A 25,610-nucleotide genomic window follows, 5' to 3' on the forward strand; every position below is an offset into this window, starting at 1 on the left:
TACGGGCTTTGTAAATCCGATAATAAAGGAGAGTACCCGAGGTGTTAATGGTCCGATTTTGTTCAAAGTCGGGCGTTATGTAGACCTATGGGTCATTCCATGACAAAACGACCTAGTTTTTTTTAATTTTAACACCCGACCCCTTTCGATTTCGCCAAAATTTTGTATACAAGGTTTTTTGGGCCTAGGAAAACGATTTTGGCAGTTTCATAACGATCGGTTCAGCCGTTTACGAGATACAGCATACGCGTTTTTTCAAAAGTTCGCCTTGACCCCCTAAATGTTTTCTAGTATATCTTATGACATAATTATCGCAAAATCACATGTAATACCTCATTTTAAAGACAATGCGCACCCTAATATGAATATTTAATCAGAGTTGTCATTTGACGTAAATGTCATTAAAATCTGGGCCTTTAAATAATTTGACCTTTGACCTTGCCCAGACACCTCAGTCGTAGGTCAACGATTTTAGCATTTTTAAAATTCCCACTATCGAATACATAATAATCACTCAAAATCTCAAAGTAATATTTGTAGTTTTCGAGATATTAATTTTTGAAATTTACCCCACCACACACAAAATGAAATACCAAAACCATTTATTTTTATAGTTTACACACCAATTAATTTTTTATTTACACAAAACAGCTTAAACTTCTTTATACATGGAAAAGGCTTTGGTAATTTTATTTTTATCGTGTTCTTTGATTTGATAGCCTTTCGAATTTGGTAAACCTACAAGAATTTCAATTGCACATAGAACATTTTCACTTGACACCCAACTGCTATCGATCCTTCTGGGCCATGTGTATTTGTCCGAAATACCAGGGGGACGCAAAAAGTTTACAAAGAAGTCTCCAAACTCTTCTGATACTTCCTCAATTAATCCAACGTAAAGTTGGCCTTTGTAGACGCTGGCTACCAAATTTCCCACTTTAAAGTTTTCAGCCTCTTGATTTCGAGTATCTGACAATTCTAAAGTCGAAACCTTAACTGTGGTTAGCGAATCGTCATTAGATAACGGAGAAACCATGATTTCATTTAACGATTTCGGAACGAATTTATGAAACCCTCGAGTTCCTTTTACTGTTATGGCTTTAGAAAACCTTTCTTTTAAAAGTTCCTTTTGTCGCTCAATTTCTTCGTTTTTAACATAGATGAACTTGATATTTTCGAAGTTTGATAGGCAGAAATTAAACATATCTGTTGGAGTCAAAATCTGTCCAGTCACTGGTCGCTGAAGACTGACTCTTGCTGTTTTACGCTTCACTGTTCCGCCAATTCCGTCACAAGGTCCCTTGCCATGAGATGTGGCAAAAAAATGCCATTCAGCGTCCAAACCAAAATCTTGTTTGTGGCAACAGAGATTAGAAAAGTTGTATTTGTTTTTATACTGTCCAGCACATCCATCCGTAAAATAAATTAGCTTTCTAACATTAGGAACATGTGTTTTTATATTTGGAATTAGATAAGTTAAAAAACTGTGAACAGTATTGGTTGTATGTGTTCTGGTATCACTGATAATACAAAAATTTAAGTGGTTAAGTTCTCCGTTTTCGACTACCCTGAAGTAGATTACGAAGGGATGCACTGTCGCTTGAGAATTGTCCCAATGGAACCCTTGTGCTTCGTCTTGAATTACGAAGGAATAGTTCTCCGCAAAATCACCGAGAACAATTACGTCACCAGGTTTTAGAGTTTTTTTGAGGTTTTTAAGATAATTAGATTGCGACTTAGATGTGTAATGATGACGCGTTAGTTCAAGTAGTTTAATGGCCAAAGAGTCGAAAAAGTTTTCAACACTCTCGCTCAAGGTCATGAGCTTTGTGCTGTCAGTTGTCACCCATTGCATGAACTTTATATTTTCAAAATCTTCTAAAAGGTTCGTTAAATATTCATTTTCAAGTAGACCATTTTTCCCAGGACAGTCCTTGCACACCCTCATCATACAATTCCTGTTTTGAGTGTCACACACGGTGAGCGCCATGAAATCGATATCACATTAGCTTGACATTTTGGTGATAGGTGCAGACACACACTGAATGTGTACCTGACGAACCTGCTAATACACACCAAGGTGGTCGTAGATAACAAAATGACGAAAATCCTAACGTCAAATCATGCTCTTCCTTGAATTTGTTATGGAGCTCTCTCAGGTTCAGCAGTACAAGCCTCTTTTGATGATGTTCTTTTTGACCTGTCTCGTGGTTTCTAACTGACACAAACTCCTTTTGTCCAGGTGTCATACGACTGTTATCGTCATTTTCGTAAAATTCAACGACCTTTGATTTAACGTCTTCGGTCAATATTAATCCCTTCGATTGTTTCTCTGGTAGCGAAAGAATTCCTTGACTAGATTTAAGATTCCTGCTTCGTTTGACCATGTATTCTGGTGCTCCAAATTCCTCCATTGTGCGTTGTATTCCAAATGGTGACAAGGTCAGGATCTGAAGCTTTTCGCCGTATGATGTCTTGGAGTTATTGAATTTCTCTCTCGGTTCGTTCAAAATATTCTCATATAATCGATGTTCTTCGAGCTTTCTAAAAACATCGTCCGTAACCATATTATCGTCTGTTTCATCAAGAGAAATTTCCATTGACTCTTCTAATTTGCGTTTCAATGAATTGTTCACAGCGTTTAACTTAGTCCTGCTTAGAATTGTTTTTTGGCGAGATGACAAACCTTCTGTACAAAAGTTAAAAAATATATGTATTTATATATGTATACATATATAAATTCTTTCAAATTGAATATATTTCTTACTTCTTTTAACAGGAGATTCTCCCAAGTTTATTAGAGTTTCGTTAACTGCCACTAAAGCTATAGCTTTGTCGTCTTGCGTCGCATCTCCCGATGAACAAGGTTGACTAAATGAAAAAGAATCGCTTTCTTGTGATTCTTGTGCAGTGTGAACTTCTGAAACGTCCAACTGTATTTGGAGTTCATCCTTTACTTTTTTTCCAGCAGACATAAAACACTGGATGCACAACTTATTTCCAGCGATAACTTCAATTCCTCGTAACTTTAATTTTTTGAACAAATCCAATGAAATAGTTTTTAGTCCACTCTTTCTTTCAGCGTCGTGAGTCCCAAAAGGATTCATACACTTCTTTTGACTCGTTGAATACCTTTTCATAAAAAGTTATTCATGGTGACGACATATGTTTCTTATTTTGGACATAGGTATAGCTGTTCGGCTGCTAAGAACTAATTTGTCATCCTCGGACAGATGGTTGTTGATACCAACTGTTTCGAAAGTGTTTGCAAATGACATTTACTACTGTCTCTCCAAAACGAACAATTTCGATCCATTTCAGGGCTTTGTTCGAGAATATACAGTTAAATAAATTCTATTTCGCTACTCAATTATCGCTGTTAATATATTTAACTACTCAATTATAACTATTATATATTAAAAAGATATTAAAACATTTTTACGTTATTAAAAACGTAATCGATATGACTAAGAGCATGGATTAAACACTAATGTTTAATCCATGCTAAGAGCAATATTGGGTTTTCTTGAGATATCTAGCACATTTCCATTTTAGGGTGTAGTAAGATACGCTACAATAATATTGAACGCCAGACTATACTAAGGACAAGCAATTTAGTGATGTCTTCTGTCTACAGATAACATGCAAAACTAAAAATAATATGTAAATAACTCAACTTAATTTAAGAATTAGTGTATTTGATATTCTAAACTCAAAATTACCAAAATAATAATATTTTTAATTTATTTAGTAGGTCAACTAGTTTCGTGTATAAAATAGCATTTTCATTAATTTGAGGGGTAAATTTCAAAAATTAATATCTCGAAAACTACAAATATTACTTTGAGATTTTGAGTGATTATTATGTATTCGATAGTGGGAATTTTAAAAATGCTAAAATCGTTGACCTACGACTGAGGTGTCTGGGCAAGGTCAAAGGTCAAATTATTTAAAGGCCCAGATTTTAATGACATTTACGTCAAATGACAACTCTGATTAAATATTCATATTAGGGTGCGCATTGTCTTTAAAATGAGGTATTACATGTGATTTTGCGATAATTATGTCTTAAGATATAATAGAAAACATTTAGGGGGTCAAGGCGTACTTTTGAAAAAACGCGTAAGCTGTATCTCGTAAACGGCTGAACCGATCGTTATGAAACTGTCAAAATCGTTTTCCTAGGCCCAAAAAACCCTGTATACAAAATTTGGGCAAAATCGAAAGGGGTCGGGTGTTCTGTGGCAGGCGTTTTGTCATGGAATGACCCCTATATGAGAAGAAATTTCGCAAAAGGAGACTACCCATTCGATTTGCCATGGCATCCGAAAATGTTTTTCACCATTTAATATAAAAAAACCTCCATTTAAAAAACCATGGGATTTTCTTGGTTTCGCAAAATTTTTAAAATTGAGAATCACGAAATGGGTAATTTGGACCACATTTAGGTAAATTTCATCAAGTTGGGGTAAATTGGATCATTTTTGGAGTAAAATTGTAACAATTTTTTGGTAAATTTAGGAAGAAATCTTGTTTTTGTTTGAAGTGGTCAAAAACATATAGGTCTACATTACCGCCGACTTTGAACAAAATCGGCAATAAGCACCTCGGAAATTCCCCTTGTAAGTGATCCAATAACGCAAGAAAGCAGTGTACAAAATATTATCGAGTCAAAGTATACCGATATGCAATAATTACCTCATTATTTTCCTATTTAGTGTCCTATATTTTCCTATGATTCGCCTATTTTATTTCCTATATTTTCCTACGATTCGCCTATTTTATTTCCTATATTTTCTTATGATTCGCCTATTTTATTTCCTATATTTTCCTTTAATTCGATTATTTTATTTCCTATATTTTCCTTTAATTCGCCTATTTAGTTTCCTATATCTTATTATTTGCCTATTTTGTTATATTTTCCTATAATTCGCCTATTTAGTTTCTTATATTTTCCTATTTAGTGTCCTATATTTTCCTATGAATCGCCTATTTTATTTCCTATATTTTCCTTCAATTCGCCTATTTAGTTTCTTATATTTTCCTATTTAGTTTCTTATATTTTCCTATTTAGTTTCTTATATTTTCCTATGATTCGCCTATTTAGTTTCCTATATTCTCTTATAATTCGCCTATTTAGTTATATTTTCCTATAATTCGCCTATTTAGTTACCTATGATTCGCCTATTTTATTTCCTATTTAGTTCCCTATGATTCGCCTATTTTATTTCCTATATTGTCTTATAATTCGCCTATTTTATTTATATTTTCCTACAATTCGCCTCTAAAATTCCTATTTTTATTATAAAATTTTCAAAGCCTTTCCCTGGCCACCCTGATATGGTTTATCAGTAAGTAAATATCCCTACGCGGTGTAATTTTTAGATTTCACTTCGGTAAGCGAAGTAATCGTAAATTTAGAGCCGTAGTGCGGTTTTGGCGCCTAAATTGTACGCGCCGTTAAACGCAACACACGTTCGCCAAAATAATTTCGAATTGAAACGAAGGTAAAACTTGGAAGCGTTTACGCGAAATTTCGTTCCCTTTGATCGAACTAGTTGCGCAGGCAGCCCTCGTCCCAGACTCGCTAATTGCCCACGGAATAATTAGTGGCTGATTTGAACAATTCATTGCCAGTTTGCCACACATTCAGCGCGTTGGGTGTAGGCCGCTCCGCGATGATTTATAAGTGTAAATCTCGACTTTCGCTCCTCATTTTCCAAAAGAATGAACGAAATTCCAAGGCCAGGGTTTCTTTTCTTCGTATTGTTGGAAAGTTGCCCAAAATCCGCAGTCATGTTATCGAAGCCGCGCTCGCGAAATCGACGACTGGGCATTTTCGCGAAAACCGAGCTCGACTCGCGAGTCGTTCTCACCAGCCAACTTAAATTAAACTAAGATCTTTTCACCGACTATGCTAAAGATGGCGCTATGCAATTTAAGGGGGGGGTGGAGCTTTCCCTCAAGCTTCTATTTTATAACGGCGCGCGACGCACGCTTGGTGTCCCGAATTATTTCGAACGTTTCACCGAGCGTATTTATCATTGACACTCTCGCTCTTTTCATAGCTGTTTAATTATTATTTTTTGCCTCGTGTCTGTACAGCAATATGATAGCCCATTTCTTATCGAAGTTCTCAGTTTAATTCGTAAAGTGTCATTAGCTCATTTTCGCCTTGTTACCAGGGTTGACCTTGTACCAAAACCTGGTAAAATCAGCGACTTTTAAGAAAAAGTTTAAAAGTCCGGACATCTAGGTTTTTTTTAGTTGTTTTATAGTTGGTATTAAACTTTTATTTAATTTTTTGAGGATTTCTGACTTTTCTCGCGTAAAATGGTATCGGTGCTATTATTAGAAATGCAACGGCTTAATCGTAGACTAATAATTATCCAGGACAGATATCCCGTATCTTTCCCCGTACTAAAATAGTCATCTCCTCAACATAACCATCCTCCGGGTCTTGGGGGCGACGAAGTGACGAACCGGAATTTGGCTGTTTTCTAAAAAGGCCTTAAAAGGACCATGACGTAAGCAGCACGTAAAGTGACGTCATTCTGCGTTTCCAACATTTTTCAAAAAGGGGCGCTAATAGTCGAGAGTTTCCTTGACAAGACGCGTTTTGGATACGATAGCTGTTCTGGAGAATCCTTTCTCTACTAACGGAGAGTTTTTGCGTCGACGACCAAAACCTATTAGGCCTAACGGAGAGTTTTTGCGTCGACGACCAAAACCTATTAGGCCTAACGGAGAGTTTTTGCGTCGACGACCAAAACCTATTAGGCCTAACGGAGAGTTTTTGCGTCGACGACCAAAACCTATTAGGCCTAACGGAGAGTTTTTGCGTCGACGACCAAAACCTATTAGGCCTAACGGAGAGTTTTTGCGTCGATGACTTCGTTATTGTATTGGAAGATGAACTTGAAATGGTCGAAGATGGTGTTAGAGATTACCTTTAGACAGGTTTGGAGCCGTTTGATGAGACGAGTGAAATTTATTATATTTTCTTTGAGCTGAGCGAGGGAGATGAGCTATCAGTAAACGCTCGAAATAAGGAAAAACACGTTTGATATGAGCGGTTATGAGAGAGATACATTATCTAAACCTCTCTTGAGAAGAGCGTGAGATACAAATATGTCAGATTAGCATGAGCGGCTTTTGAGCTGAGAATGAATATTCAGAAAATGCCCATCACTGGTTTTTTGAGGAGGCTATCTATAAAATTGTTTTAAAGCAACAGTCGACTCTATCGTTGCCACCTGTATTATGATAAGGCCCTTGTTATTAGAGATGGCAATTAATCTATCGGATTCTTCGAAAAAACGACTTAACTGGTGAGCGTGGTGCCATCTATTAATGGAAAATGAAGCTTCAAAAATTAAAAATAGCGAAACAATAACGTCGTCAGAGAACCATTGTAGAGTATTATAACTAGACAACTTATGCTTTACTTACAAGGAGATGACCCAAGGTGTTACACACCGATTTCGTTCAAACTCGAGGGATTGGTAGACCTTCATTTAACTTGAAAAATCATAAAGGGAATTTATTCAATTGGTAACAGTTTTGCCATGGCAACGAAAAATGTTTTTGACAACATTAAATGGAAATTTTTCCTATTTTAGCCATATCGGTTCATTTCAACCCATTTGGTTCAAATTGATCAAAATGTGATCAATTTTGATTTTCTTCGTCAATTTTTATCAATTTTTTATATTTTTAGTATTTTAATTTTATTTCAATTTTGTAAAATTTTTCACAGGGGGGCACACTTGGAATCGGTCCAAATCCCATGTTATTTTCAATGGGAAAATTTCCATTTTATGTTGTCAAAAACATTTTTCGTTGCCATGGCAAAACCGTTGCCCATTGAATAAATTCCCTTTAGGATTTTTCAAGTTACATGAAGGTCTACCAATCCCTCGAGTTTGAACAAAATCGTTGTGTAACACCTCGGGTCGTCTCCTTGTTAGTGGACTTAAACCTAAATTATATATATCATATAAATATATTGTTAAAAATGAAAAGTTAGGTAATGGGCATATTTACATTAAGCCAATCAACGCGAGGAATATTTTTATGTCCCGTCTTTTTAGTCAAAATGTAGCAAGTATCTTGTTTTGATTTTGACGCTAGCGACATCTGTCGAAAAAAGAGCTACTTCACGTCGAACCGACACTTGCTTTAAAAAAACCATAATCAGCTAAGCTAATACCCAATTAACTACACAGGCCTAAGTCAACAGGTGATTTGTGAAGCCAATTTTCGGTGGTGGCCAGCAAGCCTTTCAAGCCAACAGCTCCCTACTCTCTCTTTTACCATTAACCTCAGTAAATTTTTAAAAATCTCGTTAGAGGTTATTCGCGACTGAAACGAGTCTTCTCCGAAGAAGCGCCTATGATTTAGCGTCTGCTACAGACAAATAAACTTATCCAAATATTAGCAAACGATACAAAAATTATATTGAAATGCAAATATCATTATTTATAAATAGAAATTTACGAATAAGGATGAGGAAAAACCTTAGCGTCTGCTTTACAAATATGGGCACTTGTTTTTCCTATCTATCTTTTTATCTCTCAAAATCATTAAGATGGCGCCACTATCACTATTACGATCAATTTTTCTATCAATATCCCAAAAAGTGTAAATATCAAATGAAAATCAAAAATGAGTACTTTCTATCCAATGGATTTTTTCCTTTAAAATTTTTGAGTAAACACCACTATCGAATTCCTATAAATCTAATGGTTAAGTCTATATATCAAATCAAAATCAAATGAGTACTTTCTACCAGATCAATTATGTTCCTTTAAAAAATCTCTACAAGGTACCTCTATTAAATTCCAATCAATTTTTCACTAAAGTCACTTAAGTTTATATATCAAATCAAAATCAGATGGGCACTTTTTTCTCCGAATACCTTGAATAGAAATTTACAACCCTAATCCCTAATCCACCGGAATAATTTGAACTACGGTTTTGGTTTTAGTTTTAGTTTTACTTTGCCCACGGCCAACTTCGAACAGCGCATCATCAAAGTTGGCCGTGCTTTACCCATGTCGAAAATAATTCATTGCACGCGAAATCACGTGACTCTCGTCAAAAGACATGTTTTAGAGGAAGCATGGACGAACTGCCGTATAAAAAAAACAACGGTATAGTGCCGCTTGTAAGAACCTTGGGTTTACCCCTCCCCCCTTATGCGTAAGCAGGAAAATTAAAAAGACTGTTAGCAATCAACTTTTTGACCGAGAGCCGAAGATTATATTAAATTCAAATCAATATTTTAACTTAGTTTTTCGAAACTTTCAAAAATTAAGTTTCACCTAACCTACAAAAATCAATCTAGTTTCAATGTTTTTCGGTAGATGGCGACCGCTATCATTTTCAAATCAAATTTCACTTGACCTGTAAAAATAATATCATTTCAATTTTTTTTTTCAATAGATGTCAACTCGTGTCCTCATTAAAATTTTCGTAACGATAAGTATGCGAAATCACAAATCAATCAATTTTTTTACGGTATTCTGAAACCTTTTAAAATCAATTTTTCTTTGTATAGAATTTTTGTGTTAAAAATCATCATCAAAATTGATAGAATTTTAAAGAAAATTTCTTAAATTGATTAAAAAAGTATCAGATTAACCACCAAATAAAATCCATGGTTAAAACCACTTTTTTTTTTATAAAAAAAAATTGATAAATTAATTAGAAACATTGACAAAACTTAACCTTCACTTTTTGTCGCAAGTAATGAGAGCTAACATATAAGTAATTAGAGTATCTTAAAATTAATTTTGCACCTGAAAATACGCCGCCATGTTAGGGTATAAAAGCGTTTAAATAAGTCTGCTATACCTCACAATGTAAAGGTACTGTCACTCGCAAAAACGTAATTTTTAAATCGGGAAATTTGAGCAATGAGGGCTTGATATAAGGAATTTGATCATTTTTTATTAATAGCTTTAACCGGTTTAAACCACCGGTTACAGCCACGTTTAACCATACTGGATTTTTCAATTTTTTAAAAAGCCGGTTTTTTGCCAACCCTGAATAGGCGAAACTATAAAGTCTAGGGGGGCTGAAAAGATGGTAGTCACGTGACTTTGTGGAGAACTGCAGCGAACTGCAGCGCCATCTATCCTAAAAAATTCGAACTATTATTCATTTTATTTAGCTAATAATGGTTTAAATTTGGATCAATTCATCTAAATTAGATAATTATTATTATTATTTAAAACATTTTGTAATTGAAGGGTGTAAGTTAATTAGCTGTCTGCAGTATTTGGAAGGAAGAATTTTTTACTTTACCGTCGCACGGCCAACTATGAACACGAGTTACCAAATCAAAGTTGGCTGTGATATGGTGGTCACGTGATTTTGTTTTCCCATTTTAGCAAGTTGGTTAAGACCAAATTTACTTTATAGTTTCGCCTATTGATCTCACTCTAGCCCGCTCTAAAAAGAGTGTGTCGTGCCCATTCGCGAGTAAAATAGCGTCGGAGAGGGAGACCGGCAGTTGAGAGGGAGAGGAAGCGGTGTTTTCGGAGAGCGAAGTTCGCGTCTCGAGGGTCTGACGGAAGGGGGGGGGGGCACGGGGGGGAGGAGGAGTTATTACCGGTACTAATAGAAGAATTAGGAGAGTGGCTCAGTATCAGATGGAGAGCGAAACAATTCGGAAGGGCGAGATCGCGTTTGTCTGAAGCGAAAATATTCTCCGCAATGATCTGAGGAATTTTGCGCCGCGGTTTTCCTCTCATACTCTCACGAACTGTTTTTGTTGGCTCCTTTTTATTTGGAAATTCGAAAATAGTTATCAGAAGTGTAGCTACGTTCGCATCGAAATGGTAATTATTTGTTTACTTATTTAGTTTTGCTTACTATTTGGGTGCTTTTTACGCGGTTACCGTGTAGATATAATTCAGCCCGTGCAAAGGTATGCCACTTTTACTATTTATTTATTTACTCTTAGTAGGGTGGTTTTACTTTTAGTAATTACCTTGTAGACATAATTAAGCCATTAAAATGGTATGCCACTTTTACTATTTATTTACTCTTTAGTTATCACTAGGGTGGTTTTACTTTTAGTAATTACCGTGTAGATATTTTAAGCCCTGACAATGGTATGGCACTTTTACTATTTATTTATTTACTTTTGGATATAAATATGGTGCTTTTACTATTAGTAATTACCGTGTAGATATAATTAAGTCCTTACAATAGTATGGCACTTTTAGTAATTATTTACTTTTAGATATCAATAGGGTGCTTTTTACTATTAGTAATTACCGTGTAGATATTTTAAGTCCTTACAATGGTATGCCACTTTTACTATTTATTTATTTACTCTTGGTTATCACTATAGGGTGCTTTTACTTGAAAGGGTAATTATCGTGTATATATTTTAAGCCATTACAATGGTATGGCACTTTTACTGTTTATTTATTTACGTAATTTTGGTTACTACTTGGGCTATTTCACCTTTGGTAGTTACCGTGTAGATATTTTAAGCACTTAAAATGGTATGTCACTCAACTATTTGGTTTACCTTTTGGTTAACACTAGGGTTATTTTAAAGGCGGTTACCGTGTAGATATGGTAGGGCACTCTACAATTTATTTACCTTTGGTAACAATAAAACGTGTATAAAAAAACTACTTATTTCGAGTAATTTTAATTAGGTCACGATGATTATACTGAATAACTAAAATAATTATAATAAAATTCCTGTAATATTATGACATTTTTTTTACAATTCTATATTTGGTTATTTTATAATGTTTTTTTTCGAACTGTAAAGTAAATTTATTTCCAATGTTTCTTTGAAAGCTTTTTGAACGCGTTTGCATGGGCGTTTTTCCCCCGGTGTCATAAAGTATTCACACCAACGCTCGCACTATTAATAGACAAACAGCGACGTACGTTTCTAAATGGCGCTAAACTTGGGTTTTCTTTGGAATCCGTTCGAACGCGCCTCCAGTTGAATGAAGTGTATAAAAATGCGGAGTTATTCGCTGACTCGGATCCGATGGAATGCGCGATATGTCGCTCAGCGCGTGACTCGGCGCGAAAAATAACGAGTTGCCACTTAACACAGGTGGACCAAAATACGCGCTTGCCCTAATAGGGAGGACAAACTATTCACTCATCTCGTTTCCGCGTTAAAGGGAGTTGAAAGTTCGTGCTCCGTAAACGAAATTCGCGGTTTTCAGGGTTGCCACACGTCGGGGAAAAGTCGGGCAATTTAAAAAAGGGGATCTAGAAAGTCGGGGAATTTTAGGAATTTTTAAAAAAGTTGGAATTTAAAATTACCCTAAAAAGTCAGGGAATTTAAATTTAAAAAGGGGCCTAAAAGGTCAGGGAATTTAAATTTAAAAAGGGGCCTAAAAGGTCGGGGAATTTTAGGAATTTGTAAAAGTCAGGGAATTTTAAAAGGGGCCTAAAAAGTCGGAATTTAAAAAGGGGCGTATGAAGTCGGGGAATTTTAGGAATTTGTAATAAATCAGGTAATTTAAAAAAGGGCCTAAAAAGTCGAGGGAATTTTAAGAATTTGTGAAAAGTCAGGGAATTTAATTTTATCTTGACACTTTTTGAAGGTATTTTTACTCTAGATCTTTGACAGGTTCTATGATTATCATTTATTTCCTTAAAAGTTTGGCTAATTTTTTCAACATGGCAATAAATTTTAATTAAAATATAAGTCCATTTAAATTTATTAATTTCTGATAAAAGTAAAAAGTAAAATAAAACTTTTAGCCTTAAAAAGTCAGGAAAAATCTCTTCAAATGGTCAGGAAAACAGGGAATTTGAATCTGAAAATTGGCAACCCCGTTTTGGCCGTTAGGAACGCTGTTTTTGTTTTTTAACGGTGAACAACGGAGGTAGTCTGATTTAATTAAAATTTAAGGGAGTAGAAAGTAAGAATTAGTGTTTTTGTTGTTAGGATCGCTGTTTTTTTGAAGGTTGGACGTTCGATTTAAATTTTAAAGAGAGTTTAGAAAGTAAGAAATTTGTGTTTTTTTTTGTCGTTAGGGGCACTGTAGTTTTCTAAGGGTTGAACAACGCGGGTTGTTGAATATATTTATATTCAAAGGGAGTAGAAAGTGAAACTAGTTTGTGCCGTTTGGGGCGCTGTTGATTGTTGTTTTTTAAGGGTGAACAACGAATTTCCGACTTTCATGTAGTTACACTACTCTCCCAATGGAATTCAAAAAAAGTTATTTTAGCTTGCCCAACTTGTCACTTTTTCAAGTCGTATTTTGTCAGTGAAAAAGACGTCTATTTTTTCGCGCCAACGCTATTTGTACGTTTTCGGTGACGCTCTACAATTTTCTCATTGACAATTTTCTTATAGCACCTAGCGGTTAAAATTTAAATTTTCAAAAAAACTTGAAAATATTTTTCAATTTAGATGCAATTTTGGTAGAAAGTGTCGCCCGGCGCGTATAATGTACAGTACAAATTTCAACTTTCTAGAAAAAATAGTTTTTGAAAACAAAATCACTTTTTCGAGCAAAAAAAACACCCTGTACTGTGTAATATAGTACTTATTATTATTATTTATTTTTGGACTGATTCATTTTACATTTGTATTACATGGGCCAAGTCTTGGATGACTTACAGGCCCTCTCGAATAACACCATTTATATTAAATTTTTCATCAAAATTACAAAATTCAATCAACAAACTATCCCGAGTTAATAAAATTGCAATACTAGAAATATTAAAATAAAAGTTGATAATTAAAATTTAGTATACATGTATTCATTTCAAATCTCGCCACTCATAATTTTCAGTTAAATTGGTAAATTTAGCTATAGGATAAATTCCTATACGAAGTCATTCTTGTCTATACGTTTGTTATTGTTAACATGGTTAGCTACTAGTATATTTTTGTGATAAATCAGTTAAATAGTTACTATTTCTTAAGTGAAAATCCAAGATTTATTTCACTAAATATAGATTTGGTTTTTAAATACGTAAAGTTAGTAAATGAAATAGCAAATATAGTTCTATAAAATCGTCTAATTTTGAAAAATTTCTCCTATAAAGTCCTATATTTTTAGAAATATAATCCTATTTTTCCATAAAATAAAATTTAAGATTTGAGTGGGGACCCTGGTGTCACCAAATATTGATTTTTGATGTAGTCTTGAATTGCAATAGGGAACTTTAAGATTTTATCAATTGTTAAAATATTTCGTTCACGCTGATTTTTCCAAAACACGTTTGGTAAGAAAAAATAGTCATGTATTGATTTTCTAATACTTTAACATTTTTCTAATATCCCTACGCTGTGTAGTTTTTACGTTTTACATATTTACGCGCGAAGTAATATTTGAAAAATTTGAAACCGTGATTTGGTGTCCACATCCGCCTCTAAATAGCTCTCAACGAAATCCACGCCCAACCTGCGAAGGCGCACGCATGGATATAGTTATCTCGTATTTGCTGTAACTGCTTTACCCCGTTCTCCCTGTCACACACTGAAATCCTTCTAAGACAACTAATGACCTCTTGTAACTAATTAATTTTTAACCTTGAACGAATTAGATCAAGTTTTAACCAGATTTTATAATTTGACACAGATTTTGTTTTTAAATTAGAACAATTGATACTATCTCCTTTAAATAATTTAAATTACTTGGAAACCAAAACCGTCTTTAAGGTCTTGTTCAAAACCGAATCTTTTGCTCATCTTGAAGGGCAAGCTTCCACTTTTACTTACTGGTGGCGCGACAGTCTACAACGTAGTAAAATATTGCAGTAGTCGCTTCAATGTATTCTAGGAGTATAATACTGCGTACCTGGACCAGAAATTTGTATTCCCCCATCACGGACTCGCCGTTTTAGCTTCGGCAACGCGAGAGCTATACAATTTCAGACATACGAGCGTAGCGCCATCGTAAAAATAGGCGGATTTTTTTGTCTCTATAAATTTTGCCTACTTTTTATTCTATTCACAAGGATTTTTTGTAGTAAGTTAAAACACGAATATAGAGTAATGGCAATGCTACGTCACACGACGTCACCCATGTTTTTTCCTATTCATAAAAAATTCGCGCCCACAATGGCGGCCATGGCCAAAGCTACAGAGTGCTACTACTCTATTCTACCTGGATTCTACGAAACTATTTTCGTAGATGTTTATTTAATTTGAAGACAAAATTAATAAATCTTTAACACGATTTTAAAACCGGCACGCATTTCTAACCAAGTCCCAACGAACACGCGGACGAAATTTTGACTACGGTGTCCGCTAGGTGTCTCTAGTACCTTATGTCCGAATTCCCCATATTTCCAGGCCTATGAATCCCATATTTCCCCTCCAGACACGCCTGGCTAGCCAAAGAATCCGTACTCGAGTCAAAACAAATCAACTAGGTTCGACATAAACATTATAAAAACAATTTTTCGTTATAGCTGGTTCAAATTTTTGAAAACGAAAAAAAAATCGTATTGGTGAGCTTTGACGCAAAAAATCTCCGTTAGGCCTAACGCCAGTTTTTGAATGCGACGCAAAAAATCTCCGTTAGGCCTAACGCCAGTTTTTGAATGCGACGCAAAAAATCTCCGTTAGGCCAAAGATGATATAAACCTCGTACCCTAGATTCGAAATAACCGGCTTGCGTGCGCGTAGTCAATAGCTTTCACCATAAGTCTATAATATTGTTCGATACGTTTGTCACTTTAGGGAATATTATACTGAGAGCTAGTAACGAAGAACATCACCCCCTAGCGAAGCGCTGTCAAAGGCTACGTGTGACGCGGGAGCAAGTGGAAGCAAAACGCAAATAAGACCGTAATGCAATCTATCTTGTGAATAGCTCTCAGAAAAACTTTTGCATGTGAAGAATAGAAAGTGTCACAATTATGATACAATATTATACCCTTATGTGTTTACCCACTTCCTGACGGAACTCAGAAAAATGAGATGCATAGTTACCATGGTAACCAATTAAAGATAAGACCACGGCCAACGTTGATGGCGTGCTGTTCGCGCAATAGCGCGTCATCAAAGTTGGCCGTGATATGACAATACAGCGACCGATGGAGCCTGATTTTTCGGAGGTCACTTGTCAAAAGTGGGTAAACGCTTCGTTCTAAAACTGTCAATCAGTAAGCTTTAAAAATTCGAATCTAGGGTACGGAATTGTATATTATACTCGGTAAGCCTAAAGCAAGTTTTTTTGCCCGTTTGAAAACTAGCCCTTACAAAAGAGTAACTTGCACGTCCAGGCGCTATGTATTAATACTTTCTAGCGAATCTCTGAGTGCATTTTATTGAAGCTTCAATTTCCTATGGCGGGTGAATAGAAGTATCGTTGGGAAATTTCGCTCTACTACAGGTGCTTTCTTTTCGCCTGTTCTCGGACTAAAAGTGTACTCTTTTTACCCTAAAACGTGTTATTCGTTTGTTCCGGGGATGAGAATTACTCCGCCCCATAAACTATTCGCTTGTTCCGGAGTATTAGGGCTACTCTTTTTACTCCTTCTGAAAAGGAAGTGTAAAAGGGTAAATAAGATTTTGTTGTCTGCTAGCCAGAATTTATCTGCTAAAAAAACCACAGGCAGCCATTTTGGAAAAACGTTTTTACTTCGATTCAAACTATTCGCCACCACAGAATCTGAGTAAAACAGGGTTGCCACACGTCAGGGAGAAGTCGGGGATTTTAAAAATGGACCTGAAGGTCAGGAATTTTAAGAATTTGTCAAAAGTCGGGGAATTCCATTTTGTCTTGACACTTCAAAAGTAAATTTAGTTTAGTTATCTGACAAATTCTATGATTATGATTTAGTTCCTTTAACGTTTTGCTAATTTTTCTAACGTTGCAATAATTAATTTGTATTGAAATGTAGGTTGATTTCAATTTATAAACTTCTGATAAAAGCAAAATATAAAAACTAAAAATTATCTAATTTCGGTTTTATAAAGTCAGGTAAAACGGGGAATTAGAATATGAAAATATTGTGGCAACCCTGTAAAATGACGTCATATCCTTACTCTTCTTACCCTACTCCGAAATCCCGGAACAAGCGAAAAGAAATCACCTTACGTTGTAGACTGTTGCGCCACCAGTGAGTAATAACGAAAGCTTCACTTTCCCTGCTAGGACTATACTCTCTTTAAATCCCTTATTTTTAGCGGCCTAGTTCGTACAAACTGACACTTCTAGGCGCAGTTCCTACCGCGCCTAATTATGCTAATAAAATATCCCGCCTAGTGACGCTTTTAAAATATTTTCCGACTTTTCAACGTGACTAGTGACCTTGACAGTCCTTCAAACGATCTTTGCAAAGTGACTTGGACATTCCTCGCCAGAACCATTCTAAACAATTTTAATCGTTGGATATTTGTCACCCTGACAAAGTTTAATCAATGTATAAACGAGAACCATTTGTGTGACGTTATACGCTATTTTAGTACGGGAGGTGAAAGTAATTAGGTGTATATTCCAGCGCTTTTGTAATTAAGGCGAGCCCAGTTCCGTAATGAAAGCGGCGAGTAACTCTCCCGTCGTTTCGCTGAAGGTTAAAATCGCGCGGAGGTCTTCGCTAGATTTCCAGTTAATTATCTCGTTAGAGAAAAGAGCGAAATTTTGACCGCGCTCGTCTTAAAATTAGAACTTTCGGAAAAAGCACTTGTTGAAAAGAGGCCAACAGTTCCTGGAAGTCTCCAAGGTTTAGTTTTATTTTCCCTCAGTTTAGGCCTTTGTTGACAGACCCGCCAGTTGTTTCCGCACACGCTATTTACATAATCGGAACGAGGACAGTCAAAGGCGGGAGGTGGCGAGCTTGTCACCGGCTCTCTCCCGCCTTTGACCGAATTAGCTTTGAAAGGGGAAACAGTTTCGCGTCGTTACGGCATCCGACCCTCGCAAAAACGCGCCAATGTTTTTAAACCACTTGTTTTCGAAACCTTAATCGGGCGGTAATATTTGGAGGCGAAAGTAAATGTTGAAGTGGTTGCTCGTTGAGTAAAGCGACCGAAATACGCTCTTGGAGGTTGGAAGGACTCGGATGTTAATGACGCGCTCTTCGGGCGATCGCTCGTATCTGCGTTTTCATTTTGTTTAAAAGGAGCCAAAATGTGAGATTACGGGTTTGTTTAGCTTTTGATTCGGAGAGAGCTATTTCGGGAGCCCGAATATGACGGGATTGTTTCCAAAAATAAATCTATTTCTCGCTTGTTAAACATTCCATTCGCGGTTCCATTTTAAATATCGGAACAATTTATACAGGGTGCTACGGATAAGGATGTCTTAACTTTTAGGGCGTGTTATTTGGGTCCTAAAGGGTCGAAAAGGTCCTATTAACACGGGTCCTAAAGGGTCGAAAAGGTCCTATTAACACGGGTCCTAAAGGGTCGAAAAGGTCCTATTAACACGGGTCCTAAAGGGTCGAAAAGGTCCTATTAACACGGGTCCTAAAGGGTCGAAAAGGTCCTATTAACACGGGTCCTAAAGGGTCGAAAAGGTCCTATTAACACGGGTCCTAAAGGGTCGAAAAGGTCCTATTAACACGGGTCCTAAAGGGTCGAAAAGGTCCTATTAACACGGGTCCTAAAGGGTCGAAAAGGTCCTATTTCGTTGTTTTGGAGCCCGGTTTGTGTGGGCCTAAAACTCTGAAACAAAGCACCCATGTTCATTGGACATTTTTAACTCATTAGGAACCAAAGAACACGTCACAAAATGTATTTATTTATCCGTAACACCCGAATTGGTCCGATATTCAAAATGAAATAGCGAATGGAATGTTTGGCAAGCGAGCATTTAAAATTTAATAAACACCTGATCAATAGAAGGATTTAAGCATGGAACACACGTACGTGAAAATGTAACGGAAAAGTATTCAGAAACTGTAAAGCAAAAATAAAATTATTTTACTTCGTTGTTTACGTTTCTTGTTTTGACACTTCAAAACGTCAATGTGTTCTTCCTTTTGAAATACTACCGCAGCGCTATCTCAAAGTCAGACTTCAAACGAAGAAATATTCATAGAGAAAATTAAAAAAAGTGGCATCTAAAAACATTTGTGGAATGTCACTTTCAATGTGGACTGCCTATTGGCTGATGGTGAACGTAGGGTATTTTACCAGAGAAAGAATTAAACAAATTTTACTTTTCCGTCGTGTTTACGCTGTAGTTGTATGGAAACATTTTTACAGATGTTTTTAAAGGGGAATTTTAAGAATTTGTCAAAAGTGGGGGAATTTTAAGAATTTGTCAAAAGTGGGGGAATTTTAAGAATTTGTCAAAAGTGGGGGAATTTTAAGAATTTGTCAAAAGTGGGGGAATTTTAAGAATTTGTCAAAAGTGGGGGAATTTTAAGAATTGGTCAAAAGTGGGGGAATTTTAAGAATTTGTCAAAAGTGGGGGAATTTTAAGAATTTGTCAAAAGTGGGGGAATTTTAAGAATTTGTCAAAAGTGGGGGAATTTTAAGAATTTGTCAAAAGTGGGGGAATTTTAAGAATTTGTCAAAAGTGGGGGAATTTTAAGAATTTGTCAAAAGTGAGGGAATTTTAAGAATTTGTCAAAAGTGGGGGAATTTTAAGAATTTGTCAAAAGTGGGGGAATTTTAAGAATTTGTCAAAAGTGGGGGAATTTTAAGAATTTGTCAAAAGTGGGGGAATTTTAAGAATTTGTCAAAAGTGGGGGAATTTTAAGAATTTGTCAAAAGTGGGGGAATTTTAAGAATTTGTCAAAAGTGGGGGAATTTTAAGAATTTGTCAAAAGTGGGGGAATTTTAAGAATTTGTCAAAAGTGGGGGAATTTTAAGAATTTGTCAAAAGTGGGGGAATTTTAAGAATTTGTCAAAAGTGGGGGAATTTTAAGAATTTGTCAAAAGTGGGGGAATTTTAAGAATTTGTCAAAAGTGGGGGAATTTTAAGAATTTGTCAAAAGTGGGGGAATTTTAAGAATTTGTCAAAAGTGGGGGAATTTTAAGAATTTGTCAAAAGTGGGGGAATTTTAAGAATTTGTCAAAAGTGGGGGAATTTTAAGAATTTGTCAAAAGTGGGGGAATTTTAAGAATTTGTCAAAAGTGGGGGAATTTTAAGAATTTGTCAAAAGTGGGGGAATTTTAAGAATTTGTCAAAAGTGGGGGAATTTTAAGAATTTGTCAAAAGTGGGGGAATTTTAAGAATTTGTCAAAAGTGGGGGAATTTTAAGAATTTGTCAAAAGTGGGGGAATTTTAAGAATTTGTCAAAAGTGGGGGAATTTTAAGAATTTGTCAAAAGTGGGGGAATTTTAAGAATTTGTCAAAAGTGGGGGAATTTTAAGAATTTGTCAAAAGTGGGGGAATTTTAAGAATTTGTCAAAAGTGGGGGAATTTTAAGAATTTGTCAAAAGTGGGGGAATTTTAAGAATTTGTCAAAAGTGGGGGAATTTTAAGAATTTGTCAAAAGTGGGGGAATTTTAAGAATTTGTCAAAAGTGGGGGAATTTTAAGAATTTGTCAAAAGTGGGGGAATTTTAAGAATTTGTCAAAAGTGGGGGAATTTTAAGAATTTGTCAAAAGTGGGGGAATTTTAAGAATTTGTCAAAAGTGGGGGAATTTTAAGAATTTGTCAAAAGTGGGGGAATTTTAAGAATTTGTCAAAAGTGGGGGAATTTTAAGAATTTGTCAAAAGTGGGGGAATTTTAAGAATTTGTCAAAAGTGGGGGAATTTTAAGAATTTGTCAAAAGTGGGGGAATTTTAAGAATTTGTCAAAAGTGGGGGAATTTTAAGAATTTGTCAAAAGTGGGGGAATTTTAAGAATTTGTCAAAAGTGGGGGAATTTTAAGAATTTGTCAAAAGTGGGGGAATTTTAAGAATTTGTCAAAAGTGGGGGAATTTTAAGAATTTGTCAAAAGTGGGGGAATTTTAAGAATTTGTCAAAAGTGGGGGAATTTTAAGAATTTGTCAAAAGTGGGGGAATTTTAAGAATTTGTCAAAAGTGGGGGAATTTTAAGAATTTGTCAAAAGTGGGGGAATTTTAAGAATTTGTCAAAAGTGGGGGAATTTTAAGAATTTGTCAAAAGTGGGGGAATTTTAAGAATTTGTCAAAAGTGGGGGAATTTTAAGAATTTGTCAAAAGTGGGGGAATTTTAAGAATTTGTCAAAAGTGGGGGAATTTTAAGAATTTGTCAAAAGTGGGGGAATTTTAAGAATTTGTCAAAAGTGGGGGAATTTTAAGAATTTGTCAAAAGTGGGGGAATTTTAAGAATTTGTCAAAAGTGGGGGAATTTTAAGAATTTGTCAAAAGTGGGGGAATTTTAAGAATTTGTCAAAAGTGGGGGAATTTTAAGAATTTGTCAAAAGTGGGGGAATTTTAAGAATTTGTCAAAAGTGGGGGAATTTTAAGAATTTGTCAAAAGTGGGGGAATTTTAAGAATTTGTCAAAAGTGGGGGAATTTTAAGAATTTGTCAAAAGTGGGGGAATTTTAAGAATTTGTCAAAAGTGGGGGAATTTTAAGAATTTGTCAAAAGTGGGGGAATTTTAAGAATTTGTCAAAAGTGGGGGAATTTTAAGAATTTGTCAAAAGTGAGAGAATTTTAAGAATTTGTCAAAAGTCAGGGAAATCCATTTTATCTTAACACTTTTTGAAGGTAATTTTAGTTTAGTTATCTGCCAAATTCTATGATTATTTAGTTCCTTTAAAGTTTCGCTATTTTTTAACGTTGCAATAATACTTTTGTACTGAAATGTAGGTTGATTTCAATTTATAATCTTCTGATAAAAGCAAAATATAAAATTAAAAATTGTCTAATTTCGGTTTTATAAAGTCAGGGAAAGTCTCTGAAAATGGTCAGGGAAAACAGGGTATAATCAAGGAATTTGAATTTGAAAATATTGTGGCAACCCTGTAAGAGAACCGACAGATAAAAAATTATCACAATTAACGGACTTGGTACTCAAGCTCGCGGGGGAAAAGCTTTGCGTTAATTTACATAGAAAAATTATTAGTTTTCTATCCAGTCGTTAGTCCTTATTTGTAAAATCTTTTAAAACAGGGTTGCCATGATCCTTTTATTGTAGAGGCGGATGTTATTATGACGGTGGTTGAGGTACTGACGTCAGGGGTTACTTTAAAGCGACAGTCGGCTCTATCATTGCCACCTGTATTGGAGATGGCCATGAATCTGTCTCATTCTTCGAAGAAAGAGACTTTAGTGGAAAGCCTGCTGCCATCTATTTATAGCAAAGGAAGGTATAATGGAAAATAGCGAAACAATAACGTCGTACAGAAGCATTGTAGATAATTATAATTAGACAACTTATACTCTACTTACAAGGAGACGACCCGAGGTGATTATAACCGATTTTGTTCAAACTCCGGTATAGTGTAAACCTCCATGTACCTTAAAAAACCAGCAAGGGAAAAGTTGCGACGGGCTTTCGTTTTGCCATGGCAACCGAAAACATTTTTGACAACATGATTTCGAAATTTCCACATAGAAAATAACATGGGAATCTGAAGGATTTTAAGGGCCTGTGTGAAACCATTTGAAAATTTCAAAAACGTTTTTAATTGATTTTAAAAATTAAATTTAATCAAGTTTAAATGCAATTTGGTCAATTGGGGGACCCTTGAAATCCTTCAGATTCCCATGTTATTTTCAATGGAAATAATTCCCAAATCATGTTGTAATCTCAATTATATGCATATCCGATATAAAATATATTTTATTAAAAATTACTATAATTTTAATTATTGCCAAATTTACAAGTGAGCCAATCAATGCGAGAAGTACTTAATGTCCCGCCTTATCAGTCAAAATGTAGCTTAACCATCTTGTTTTGATTACGACGCTAGCGACATCTGTCGATGAAAGAGCCACTTCACGTCGAGCCGACACTTGCTTTAAATTCAATGTTTAAGTTGGAAAATATATTTATAAAAATAATACTAATTTTTTTACAAGCTTCATATTAGTGGCAGACAATTTATTTAACCTAACGCTATGCTTGCTAATAATATTTCACATAAATAACTTTATTTAGCGAACTATATTTCCGGCGGAGCCTTTAAAAATCCCCGCCTCTGGTAGTGGTCGAAGCTAACAGTGATTTCGAGTATGAAGGGTCGTTCAGACTTCACTTCTAAAAACCAATTGGTTTGGCCACCAAACTTGTCCAATTACTAATTGCCTGTTGCAGTGGCGTAGACAAGGGCGGGTTTCCGGGTCCACACTCCCCACCTTGGGCCTACCGTTGACTGTACTAAATTTCCACCCCTTCTCGACCCCCTCTTAACATGCAAATACTTCGACTCCCCCCCCCCCCCGTTGACGAATTCCTGGCTACGCCACTGGCCAGTTGGTACGCTTTTTGGTGGACCAACAAGCTACATTTTTTGGTTAGGTGACCGATTTTGGGTTGTACGATTTGTTGGACATATGTCAACCAAAGCTACCTGGTTAAAATTAAACACTTGTTGCATATCGTACAGGTGAAAAGTTTCCATAAACTTGCAGGTCCGGGCTCTCGGAAATATTTATAATTGGCAATTTCCTTGAAGATGTTTTATTGAAGCATCTATGGCGTCGCGCAAAAGTTGAATGTTAACGCATTGGTATACAGCGAGATTTTAGTGCGTTACCATTCTAAGAAGTATAAAATGATCATGGTAGCAGGGGATTAATGTGATCGTAAAATTATTTGTCCTTAGAGACATTGACTGCTATCTTGGGAAATAGTAAATTATAAATTAAAAAAAAAACACTTTATTAAATTCTAAAAATTATTTTTTAAGGGGAAACTTCGTGGGTGAAATCAAGGATGATAAAATTAGCGAATAAGTAGATTAGTCCATTATGAAAAGGGATACTAAAGCTAAACCCTGAACAAATTTGAAGAAATTTAAAAACTTACTAATAGCTCGTACCGATAGGTCTTCGAGCGAACTAAAAGACGCGAAACTCGGACCAAATAGATCTTCGAGTGAAAAATTAAATTAAATAAATTAGGCAGAAATTCCAACGGTAGACCGGTTTCGTCCTATTTGGGACTCGTCAGTACCGTGCGGGAAATCTGGCTGGTGACTATAACACCGAATAGAGAAACTAAGCCTAAATATTAAAAATTCCAAAACGAGTTGCGTAGCAACGGGGAAATCACGCAATCAAAATCACGAAATATTAAGGAATCATGGCCGAAACACGGAATCTGGCTAGAATCTAGAATCTTAGCAGAATCTTGATTCCAGATTCCTTGATTGGGAATCTCGTACACGATTCCTCGAAGTGACGGACCCCTCTGGAAACTTCTACTAGGAAACGAAAATGCGTGAAAAAGCGGTGTTACGAGGCAGAACGTGTACCTTGGCCAAGACCTTTGGGTGGCTGGTATTGGATTTCCACCACCCACTTCCTCCGTCGTTTGCTCCGGTTTCCCCCCGAGATTATTGTTCTCTGAATTCCGATCCTCGTGGCTCGCGCAATCCTGTCGCTGCTGCCTCCGCGCTGGAATTCCGACCGAGATAGCGCCTAAAGATTAATTTCAGAATTTTGCGCCTCGCCGAAACAATGAAGCCGGGAAAGAATAGCTCGCTTTTATCTCGTTGCTTGTTTCGAGCCCACCATCGTCTTGCCTCCGACGTTCTCGTTAGCGAATTCCTGCCGTTAATTAACTCGCGTTTCGCCAATTATCTACACTCAAAGGTTATTGTCACGGATAATTATTTTCACGGGAGAGTTTCAAACCGTTTTATTTGGCTGGCCACATTTCGCTCGAAATGGCAAAAGGCGCTTCAATAAAACCCATTCAGCGATTCGCTAGGAAGTGTTAATACATAAAACATGGATTTTCAAGCTACTCTTCATATTGCCCTTTGTGAGAATGTCGTAGGTAGGGTGTCGGCTGGAGTTGCTATAGCATCCACTCTTAATCCCACTGCCGTGTGCGAAGTGGGGATTGGTCCACCCATTGCTGCACCTTTTGTCGGGTTGAGTGGCTCGCGTCTAAGGAGCGACCATCAGTAGTTGGGTACTACTACCCATGCTGGTTTTGTCACCTGTCCTGGCTTGTGGACGCTGACGGTGGTATGGTTCTGTTACTAGGTACACCGGGCTAAAAATTCTGACACTGTGAAAATGTCGACGGGAAAAACTCATGTTTTATTTGGCTGGCGACATTCCGCTCAAAAAAGCAATTTTTAGGCGATGCTAGTGATGGCTTCGTTTTGTCAAAATATTATCCTCGAGTGTCCCACAAATGAAAATTTTAGAAGCTGAAAGGCGAAAATTTACCTCGTAACCCGGAACGAAGATACATTTTCTATTAAAAGGATTGGTCGTATCTGCGACCACGTGCTAACTTAGGGCCGAATTTTTCAAACGCCCTTTAAATCAAAAAGGCGGATTGGATCGTTTGTAAAATCTTCAATAACATAAATTACAACAACTATAAACAATATTTTTACATGGGATATATAATTTAAGTTAAAGCCCACTAAATAGAGTATAAGTTTTCTAACTATAATACTCTACAATGGCTCTCTGACGACGTTATCATTTGACTATTTTGAATTAATAGATGGCTTGTTAAGTCGCGTTGTTTGAAGAATCAGAAATATTCATGGCCATCTCTAATAACAGGGACCTTTTCATAATACAGGTGGCAAT

The 25,610-nt window shown here is 36.0% G+C and overlaps 1 protein-coding gene across 5 annotated transcripts in view; it reads left to right on the forward strand.

Moving 5' to 3' along the window:
* The window catches only part of LOC149943267 (cysteine-rich motor neuron 1 protein-like), a 64,584-nt gene that overhangs the window by 20,253 nt on the left and 18,721 nt on the right, over positions 1–25,610 (forward strand). Inside the window, exon 1 of one of the 5 annotated variants that reach the window (XM_090177042.1) lies at positions 10,641–10,847. The exons of the other annotated variants lie outside the window; for them this stretch is intronic. The gene's annotated coding sequence lies outside the window, so the exon portion shown is untranslated. Of the gene's footprint in view, positions 1–10,640; positions 10,848–25,610 lie in introns of those variants that run through there. 5 annotated transcript variants of the gene reach the window in all.

Source organism: Leiobunum rupestre, chromosome 6 (assembly GCF_980474605.1).
Source record: "Leiobunum rupestre chromosome 6, qqLeiRupe1.1.hap1, whole genome shotgun sequence".
NCBI lineage: Eukaryota > Metazoa > Arthropoda > Arachnida > Opiliones > Sclerosomatidae > Leiobunum > Leiobunum rupestre.